Source organism: Passer montanus, unplaced genomic scaffold, assembly GCF_014805655.1.
Source record: "Passer montanus isolate IOZ18808 unplaced genomic scaffold, ASM1480565v1 scaffold71, whole genome shotgun sequence".
Lineage (NCBI taxonomy): Eukaryota > Metazoa > Chordata > Aves > Passeriformes > Passeridae > Passer > Passer montanus.
In genome coordinates this window covers 289,863-300,478 of record NW_024372259.1, presented here as the reverse complement: position 1 = coordinate 300,478, position 10,616 = coordinate 289,863, and positions in this window count along the sequence as shown.

Sequence of the window (10,616 nt, the reverse complement as noted above, 5' to 3'; positions counted from 1 at the left end):
TACTGTACAGTGTGTAGGCAAACACTTTCTCTGCCAGTAAAGGCTGGGATTTTGTGGCTGTGCTCTGAGAAGAAACTCCAGTGAGATAACAGATGAGATGGCAGCAGGTGTAGGAGTCCCCATGAATAAAACAGAAGCAGCAGCAATAGAGGAGCTGAGCAGCTGGGCTTAGGTACTTGATGTTGTCATTCTCTCACTGCAAGATTGATTCCATGGATGTCTCATTGAAATTATTTTTCCTGGCTAGTTGGATTTTCCCCTAGTTTTGTCTGATAGCTGATTCTCCTTCCTAGAGATGTGTTTTGAGTTTATCATGGTAAATTTAGGAAAATGGCTAAGTCTTTACAAAAATCAGCAAGTTACTCAAGAGAAAATCTGAAGTTATATTCCTCTTCCTTTGGAGCTGCTGGAAGTACTGTAGTAGAATCAAATCTGCTGTGTGTACTGTGCATTTTTCTTTTTTTCTGTACTTACCATTCCCTTTGGTTCTTAGATGCTTTCACATAAAGGACCTTTGTTGGGTTAATTCTCTTTCTCACCTAAACATCTTGTATAAATACAACTTTTCTGCAGGAGAGCCTGGTAGTAACGTGGTAGAGTTTTCCATTTATATTATGTATATTGTAAACTCTTGTCAGCAAATTGGGTGCTAATAAAAGCACAGGAGAATCCTGTGTGTGGCTGAATTTCTAACAAAGGCAAACCCAACCAGTGGGCTACACTTAACTGGTTTAGCAACTGAAAACTGAATTTACTGTTTTGCTACAAACACAGATGCTGGTGCTTCATCACGAGTCCCTTTTACCCAGGGGTGAGAGAGAGGGGGATTCTTGTGAGTAGCAGCAGATGGCACTTCTGCCTGTTTTAAAGCAGTCTCATTAAGAGATGCTGCTGAGAAAAACTGCACGGACTTCATTATTTTTTGGTAATGTGTAAATTTGGAGAGCATTATCAGCAGATTTAGTCATGCTGTGAGAAAAAAATAAGTATGATTCGTGGTTAATTGCAAAATAAGGTGTTTCCTTTGCTCAGTTCTCATGCCATAAAAAAGCTACAAAAGAAAGACAAGCAACTCTGGACTTCTTTATGGAATTACATAGTTATATTGCAAAGTTCATGCATAATTTTTCAAGGTTATCAACTGCAAAGAGGCCTGTAAAAGTTTAAAATATAAACTGTTATGAAATATCATGGTTTTTCTCCTGGAAAAAGAAAAGAGACAAAATTTAAATTTCAAATTAAATGAAGAATTTTCAATCCAAATGTCAGCTCAGAACAGTATTATTGTTGTTTTTATTGTTTTTATCAGCCACCTGCCAAGTACTCAGTCCATAAAAACATGCAAAGACCAGTCCAGGGAATGTGCTGAGGCTGTAAGAGTTTGTTGTTCCTATTTCCTGTCTTGCATAAGTAGCTAAGCAAAAAACTGAGAGCCTACTAATACCTGACTAAAAGCTCCTTATTTCCTCATGGAGCAGCAAATGCCTGCCCCAGCTAGTGCAGGTCAGGTGGGTAATGTATATCTGCATGTACTTCAGACATGGAGAACAGCACAGACAGCTCTGACAGGGGTATAAACAAGCATTTTATGTTCCATTAGTCTCCTGGATTTTATTCTCACTTCCTCCAAGAGAAACAGGCTTTGATACCATACCTGCACTGAGTTATAGCCCATTATACTGAGAAACCTGAGAAATAAATTTGCAGGCATTCACACATCCCTCAAACCACTCGGCTCTGAGATGCTTCACTCAGCATCACCTTCCCTGCAGAATGCACTAATTGACAAACCTGCTGGAGCACAAGAGAGATCCAAGGTGCACACGCTGAAAGGAAGAGGGAGAGCTGAGGGTCCTTGGTGTCACTGTCAAGGGGATGGAGCAGGCTCTGCTCTGTGGGGCCCAGCAGTGGCACAACAAGGGGAACACACAGGAACTGATGGCCAGGAGATTTCACCTGGACATGAGGAAGAACTCTCCAGTGCAGTGAGAGAGCATTGAAAGAGACTGGTAGGGGGTGAAGTCTTCCTCACTGGGCATATTCCAGAACCATCTGGACAATCCTGTGCTGTGCGCTCTGGGATGGCCCTGCTGGAGCAGGGAGGTGGGATCAGATGAGCACTGTGGGCCTTTCCAGCCTTGTTTGTTGTGTGATTGTACACACAATGAGACCTTCCAGCCTTGTGCTTGAAGCCCCTCTCATGGGCTGCTGTTTCAGCCCCCAGCAGCAGAGCACATGCCCATGACCCAAAGCACATATTGCAACTTACTGCTGACCACCTCATCTTTGAGCTCAGCCTGACGTGTCCATTTTCTCACCCCAACAAGTGGGGCAGACCTTTTTTTAACAGTGGTGAGAAAAGTAGCCAGCTCTGTAGCAGCAGGAATTTCTAGTAGTATCACAGAACCCTGGAACCACAGAATGACAGAACAGCCTGAGCTGGAAGGGAACAAAAAGGATCATTCCATTTAACTCCTGTCCCTGCCCAGACACCCCAACAATCCCACCCTGTGCATCCCTGGGAGCATTGCCCAAACTCTCCTGGAGCTCTGGCAGCCTTGGGGCTGTGCCCATTCCCTGGGGAGCCTGGGCAGTGCCCAGCACCCTCTGGGGAAGAACCTTTTCCTGATATCCAACCTAAACCCTGCCCTGACACAGCTTCAAATGTTCCCTTCGATCCTGTCCAGTGGTCACAGCAGAGAACAGATCAGTGTTTCCCCCTCCTCTTCCCCTCATGAGGATATTGAAGAACAAAAGGAGGTCTGACCTCAGTCTCTTCTCCAGGCTGAACAGATCAAGTGCCCTCAGACCCTCCCTAGAAGTCTTCCCCTCCAGACCCTTCCTCAGCCTCTTAGCTACGTTAAATCTTCAGAAAAAGAAACTCAGGAAATTGGGTGCCATAGAAAAGCAAAAAAAATTCATTTGAAATATTCACATAAAAAAGGCCTTTAGTCCACACAGAAATCTGAGTATTTTTACAAACCTTAACAGAGAAGGTGCAAGAAATGAGGACCTAATGGACAACATAATGAATGAAAAGAGAGAACCAAAGTTCTCACAAATGGAAAGGATAATAGCCTTAAAAAGAACTTAAGAAGACATAATATCCATTTCCTCACATCCCCTTTTATCTCTAAGAGAAACAAATCACAACTTACATAATTTGGCAAAGAAATTTCAATCCTAAGTATTTTTCATCTATACAATTTCTAGACAGGACAACTATGAAGAATCTTTGAATAATCTGGCTCTCATTTGTTTACTAATGTCAGTGACTTTTTAAATCTTCTTGGGGAAAGTGAAAAAAAAAAAGAGTACATTGTTCTTTTACATATGCAAACAAACAACACAACTACTACATGTGTCCTTTTATATCCTTTTTTGGGCAAAGAAAACTAACAGATTTTAACAGCTTGCAGATCAAATAAGAGATATTGGAATCCAGGCTTAAAGATTATATTTATTTCCAGCATTCCCAGGCCTATCAGTATACAAGGACGAAAATGTAATTTGACATTGCTGCATTTGAATAGCATTCATGGTTAATTAGGTTACCAGTACCACTGGCAGGGCTTAATATTGTCCCTTAGGACTAGATCTTTTACCAGTGTGTGCAAATGATAACCTTGAGTATCTTTTATACTCTCCATCAGTACTCTGCCATGTTCTGTTGCTCTACAAAAATATAATATGCTTAAAAGAACAAAGAAAGCAGTAGCTGCAGTTTTATCCAGATGTAATTTATGCTTTATAATTTATATTATTTATATATAAAAATAGTAATTGATCCAGATTTATTTTTTCTGTCTGATAATTTATGTATTTATCTATATTGATCTTTGTCGTTTATCTGCCTGATATACTGAGAGCAACTGAAAATTTAGAGATTTCTGAATTAATCTCAATTAAGTCATGGACTTCTAGAGATGCTGGATCTTCTACTAAAATTTTACACTGTCCTGTACACAGATGCTTTTTCTGTTCTGTCTCTGACTCTCTCATAGCATCAGTATCCAAAGAATCAATCCTGAAAGTTATATCAGAATTCCATTTTATCTGACCAAACTGCAGCATGTACATTCATAAAGTCATGGTTTTCTTCCTCCATAACTTTTTCTCTGTCAGTAGACTTCAAACCACAACAGCAGTATTTTCTCACTTCTAAATCTACAAAAAATTTATTTTGCATTGTCTAAAAGCTGCACCCTGAAGAGACTGCACTTGGAATTTCTTTGTGCAGGAATTTAGAAAGTGTAAGGATTTTACCACACTCCTCTTCTACACAGAAACCTACCTGAAAACAGAAGCTTCATATCAAAATAAGATTAAAAGCCTCTCAGTATAATGCAGCAAAAGACACAAAAGGTGTCTAGTGCTGTTTGCCTTTCTCCTGTAACTGCAGACTTCATGTGACTGTTGTGATGTCCATGAGCAAAAATGGTGCTCCCCAGGTCAGTGCCTTCTCCAAGATTCTCCAAACCACTCCCCTGCCACCTGGAGAGGACAACTGGAGGCAAAAGAAAAGGTGAAGATGGGCTGGGATCAGAAGCAGGTGCTGGAAACAGTGGTGAGACAAGAAAAGGAGCACTAACAGCAACAATATGAATTAAAGAGAGTAAAATAAATGATTCACAGAGGAAAAACTCTCTGGGAACAGATAATACCAGGTGGCTCCCTCAGCCTTGTTTTCTCCACCAGGAGGAATCCCTATTCCCCAGGAGAGACTCCTCCTTTCCCCTACACCTGTGGGGGAATGTGAGCCAGTACAGAATAACCTCAGGGTCTTTGCTCTGCCCCTCCTGGCAAAAAATTAACCCTGTCCACCCCAGAACCAGGCCAGGACTTTTCAAATGTGATGGAGAGAACTGATTAGAAATGACATCTTATGTAAGTAATTGAGTTGAACACTCATAGAACTGTCTTAGTGTCCATGAATGAATTTAAATGGGCATAGAAACAGATCTCTAGCTGCAGCTGTATATCTCTGAAAACCTTGCAGATAAAAAGTAAAAATAAGTCATTGTTTTCCACTACACAGAATTCTCATATACTCTTTAGCTAAATTTTTTAAGAATTTCAGAAAGAACTTTAAATATTTATCTGGTAATCAGATAAATCTGGTATTTGGATATATTTGATCAATCAGATATCTGGATATATTTTAAATACGTATCTGGTCACCAGATAATCTAATTATTTTTCTTGTCATATTTTTAAATTATTTTCTGTCACTGATGGAAGGATTGTGTTTTTCTAGTTTTCTATTTTCAAAAGTATAGGTCCTACAGGGATGCAAAAGATTTTCAGTAAAGATTATAACTGTATTTTTTTTCCATTTTAATTGTATTTAACTGTGCTTTTCAACTCAGGAAAGTAAGCAGAACAAGATACAGAATGTCAAAATGTTATATTTTCTAAATAATTTTTTTAGGTTTTTATTCAAATTTCAGAAAAATGGTATATTGCAAAGCACAGCAACACACAGCACCTTTTGGGTAGCAGAGTATCTTGTTTCAGATTTATTAGTACTGAAGAAAGTTAACATAAGGTTCATATAAGCAAATTCAGTCCCAAACATTGTGGCTTCACTGAAGTTAAACCTGTGAGGACCTAATTACATTTTCTGCTGAGCCATCCCAAAATCTTTGCTGAACTTTTTGTTCTTGAAGAAGTTGCTAAACCCTTTTTTTCCTTCACCAACCTCTTCATCCCCCTCAGAAAGGGCCAAGCCCATTACAATTTGATCCATTAATTTTTTACAATAAGTTAATTGATGGGATATTAAGGCTACCAAAGTGGGCAATTGCTCTCTACTTCACCTCTTCTTATCCTCCAGTTGTCATTGCTTGAGAAATGAAATGCCTGAAAGTGGAACTGCCTATTTAAAAGCAAGCCTACAGAATGGCAGGGGATCCCCTTTTCTTTAATCCAGCCTGACACTAATCAGACATAACCCTCCTTCTGAATGCTGAATGGGAACACAGATGGAAGATTTTTCCAAGCTTGGATATTTATCTGGAGATGGTCACTACAGCTTTGGCAGGGAAACATTATTTTGTATTGATTTAGGTAGAAACATAATTCCACTTTTAAAGTGAAGAGAAAGTTTATATGCATAGTCTAATAACTGAAGGTCCAATTTTGATCAATGAGTAGTGCAAATCATGACAATTCCTAGTCTGTGTCTCTCCCCTACCCCATTAGCATACATTAACATCTATTGATACATAAATTGATTCACTTATTAAATTACTACTTTATGGTCTTATGGCACACATTTCATTTTTCTAGCAGATGGTGCTTTTTGTTGCTGATCACATTTGTTTTCTGGTAGGAAGTGCAACACTATCGACATAAAACCAAATTTAATATGTGAAAATAAAATCAATTCCTGCATTCTTCATAGGGATGTTAAAGTCCCAGGAGACCTGGCTTTATCTGACAAAAGAAAAACTCACATATTCTTTTTTTTTTTTTTACAGTTTGCCTAAAATGTTTAATCATGGCTTTCACTTTAAAATCTCCACTTTTCATCTGCCCACAATGCCGTTGTAAAGGTGAGCTGTCAGACAGAACCACTTTGGTGTTGCAAAACACCAAAAAACACTTTGAGTGTTCCACATTTTCCTTCAAATCTTCCCCACACCCACTTAAATGGTGTTTTTATTCTATAAACCTAATAAGAAGGTTTAAAACTCTTCTTTTTCCACTTGGACAGCACCTTAGTTGAGAGGTTTCCCCATGTTCCAGCCAGTGAGCTGTTTTCTGTGGACTGTGCCTACATTTAGGTATTTAAACTCACACACTAGAAGAAGGGATAAATCAAAACTTCACAAAACCCAGAAGAGAGCAATTTGCATTCAAGATGTCAGGACAAGTCCAGAGAGTACCAATTTACCCATGAAGAGTGAGGTCAGGTGAAAAAACCCCCTGGTGCCAGGGATCAGCTGTTGTGGATTGAACACTTCTGCTGCTGGGGTTGTGCTTTGCAGGGGGGTCCTGCCCTGGGACCCCAGAGGGGAGGAGAAGGTGGAACAGCCCCAGGGAAAGGGACTTGGGGATGCTGTGGATGAAAGGCTGGACATGAGTCAGACTGCAAACTTGTAGTCCAGAAAGCCAAAATTGTGTTCTGGGCTGAGCCCCCCGTGTGGTTAGAGGGAAAAGGGGGATTCTGTGGAGGAGAAGGTGGAACAGCCCCAGGGAAAGGGACTTGGGGATGCTGTGGATGAAAGGCTGGACATGAGTCAGACTGCAAACTTGTAGTCCAGAAAGCCAAAATTGTGTTCTGGGCTGAGCCCCCCGTGTGGTTACAGGGAAAAGGGGGATTCTGCTCCTGTGCCCTGTGCTCAGGTGAGACCCCACCTGCAGAGATGCTCCAGCACTGGGGCCCAGCATGGGGAAGAGGTGGAGATACTGAAGAGCCCAGAGGAGGCACGAGGATGGTCAGAGGGATGGAGCAGCTCTGCTGGGAGAGCTGGGACTGTTCAGCCTGGAGAAGAGAGGGCTCTGGGGACACCTCATTGAAGGAGGTTTCTAGGAAGATGGGGACAGACCTTTAAAGCCCTTCTGGCTCCCAGAGGAGGCACGAGGATGGTCAGAGGGATGGAGCAGCTCTGCTGGGAGAGCTGGGACTGTTCAGCCTGGAGAAGAGAGGGCTCTGGGGACACCTCATTGAAGGAGCTTTTTAGGAAAAAAAGCTCCATTGGGACAGACCTTTAAAGCCCTTCTGGCCTTAAACCAAAGATGGGTAGATTCAGGAGAGATATCAGGAAAAAATTTTTACAGTGGTTAATGGTGAAGCACTGGAAGTGGTTGCCCAGAGAAGCTCTGGCTGCTCCATCCTTGGATGTGTCCAAGGTCAGGCTGGAGCAACCTGGGCTAGTGGAAGGTGTCCTTGCCCATGTCAGGGGTGGTACTAGATGGGCTTTAGGGTCCTTTCCCACCCACACCATTCTGTGATTCTATGAGTCAAAAGGGCAGCTGTTATGTAAATAAAAGGGAAAGTTCTCCCTCCTGCTCAGCAGCTCTGCTGGGAGAGCTGGGACTGTTCAGCCTGGAGAAGAGAGGGCTCTGGGGACACCTCATTGAAGGAGGTTTCTAGGAAGATGGGGACAGACCTTTAAAGCCCTTCTGGCTTTAAACCAAAGATGGGTAGATTCAGGAGAGATATCAGGAAAAAATTTTTACAGTGGTTAATGGTGAAGCACTGGAAGTGGTTGCCCAGAGAAGCTCTGGCTGCTCCATCCTTGGATGTGTCCAAGGCCAGGCTGGAGCAACCTGGGCTAGTGGAAGGTGTCCTTGCCCATGTCAGGGGTGGTACTAGATGGGCTTTAGGGTCCTTTCCCACCCAAACCATTCTGTGATTCTATGAGTCAGAAGGGCAGCTGTTATGTAAATAAAAGGGAAAGTTCTCCCTCCTGCTCCTCTCACCCTATCCAAAACCCTCTTCTGTCCCCACAAAACTCTCAAACAGCCCTGCAAAGCTGTATTCCAGCTCTGCCCAGACAAGCTCTCCCAGAGGAATGCACATTGCTTCTTCTCAAAGTATTTATTATGTCTAAAACCAGGAAGGCTTTATCTCATCCTTTTTCCTTAGCCTCTGTTCTGCTAGTTGCTGATCTTGGATTACAAATTTTAACACCTGAGAAGAAAGCTAACAAAGCAGTCCATTTGAGAATAAATTCTTCTTAAAAGGGAGGGCAGTTGTCCACCTGTTTGCTTCTCAGAATCTCTGATGCCTCTGAGCTCTCCTTAAACAAGAAAAAAGTATTCTTTCTTCCCCAAGTAGGTCTGGTTATGTGCAGCAGCAGCTAGAGAAAAGCAGTCTCTGTACTATGAAGATGCTTTGCTTTGGGAGTATCTCAATGCCATAAATCTGTGCACAGACATTTCAGGTGAAGTCTCCCTTTATATCCTATTGAACAAAGTCCAGCTATTCTTCCCCATCTTCACCATCTCCTTCAATAAGTTTTACTGTAAGGGTATCTCTTAAAGCAGGTTCTAAAATTTTTGATAGGGGTTTGCTGTTGAATTGCAGATTTTATCATGTGTATTTCCTGCTAAAAGCTAAATCAAATCCATTACAGAGAATACTTTTTGAACTTATTAGCATGGATAGGTTATCTGCAAGATGGGATGGTAAAATTATTTACTTCCTAAAGTCCTTTTATGGCACAACCTGCCTATGTTCAGTAGCTAAGTGCTCCTTTGAGTTGATGCACAATCCTTTTTACTCTGCAGTATGCAACAGCTACTCATCTATGTACTAATTCCATCCAAATTACTTCAAGTTGCTGACTTCTACCATCATTTAAGCTATTATATCTTTGGTTTTCAATTAGCTGTTATTGTATAAAATACCTTATCTTACCCTGGCATCTGTCTTTCCTTTTTAGGGTAGTTTTGAATCTATATTTATATCCAAGGTCTCAGTTTCCTTTGTGGATACTTGCAGAGCCTGGTTTCTCATTCCTTATGAAGCATTTCCTTATTTCCAGTGCTAGTCTGAGAACATTTCTCTTATATTTTCCTTTATGTAATTTACTAAAAAAGAAAAGGAAATGAGGCTTTGCTCTTGTTCTATATATGTCTACCTTTTTGTTGGTATATCTCACTTCTAGAGACATAATAGATGCCAAAATGTTATTTACCCTCTTGCTGCTACCAGACATTGTGCACATAGCTGATGTATCATAATTAATCAATCCCAGCTCTTGTGCTCTGTTTTGTTGGTTAATATTTTCATTTGTGCTGTGAAATTTGCATCATGTAGTTCTGTTGTCCATCTCCATTTCTCCTGTCAGGGGGAATAACCACACCCCATTGGATCACTGGAATTTAGGACCATGGCATAGGGATGCTTTGCAGAATACTTGTTTCCTTGCAACTGTTTCTGCACTTCTTTCATCTTCCCATTCTTTCCCCCCTCTTTTTTTCATTCAGGGAAATACAGACTCACTCCAGCTGATGCCTTGGGATTCAAATGGCTAGAGATGTTTAGGAATCTATTCTCTATCCAGTGATATAAAGTACAGAATGTATAGCTCAAAGAGGGCCTCATTAGGCCAAGTAGTGCTAGAGGCCAGAAGTCCATGATATATTTACCAGCCCAAAAAGCAGTCAGCAGGATTTGCTGGAAAAAGCAGCTCCTCTAGAGTGCCTGTGTAGAGCACTCTGTGTCCTGGGTGGTTTGATGTTAAATTTCTACACCCAGGAGCTGTCACAATACCTGTGTATCTGTGTTCCCCTCCTCACAACATACTTCTTACCCAGAAGAATATAAATGATGCATTTAAGTAACAAGGTGAACTCTGAACTTTGGCTCTCTGAATCCTGTGTTTAAGACCTATGAGCAGCTACCAGGGCAGAATTGTTCTTTTTGTTCCCAAAAAATTTCCAAAATTCGAGGTCCCAAGCCCATTTGCTTATTCCTCTGACTAAAGGTGTAGGCAGGAAACAGCTCAAGCACAGAAAAGGGGAAGCAAGTGAATCTTCCTGTTTGAATCGCAGCTGATTAATTTAATTTGTACGTCCCTTGCCAAAGCACCACCACCAGCAATCTTCATTTCCTCTTGAGTCCCCAAGCACCACCACCAGCAGAAATCTTCATTTCCACT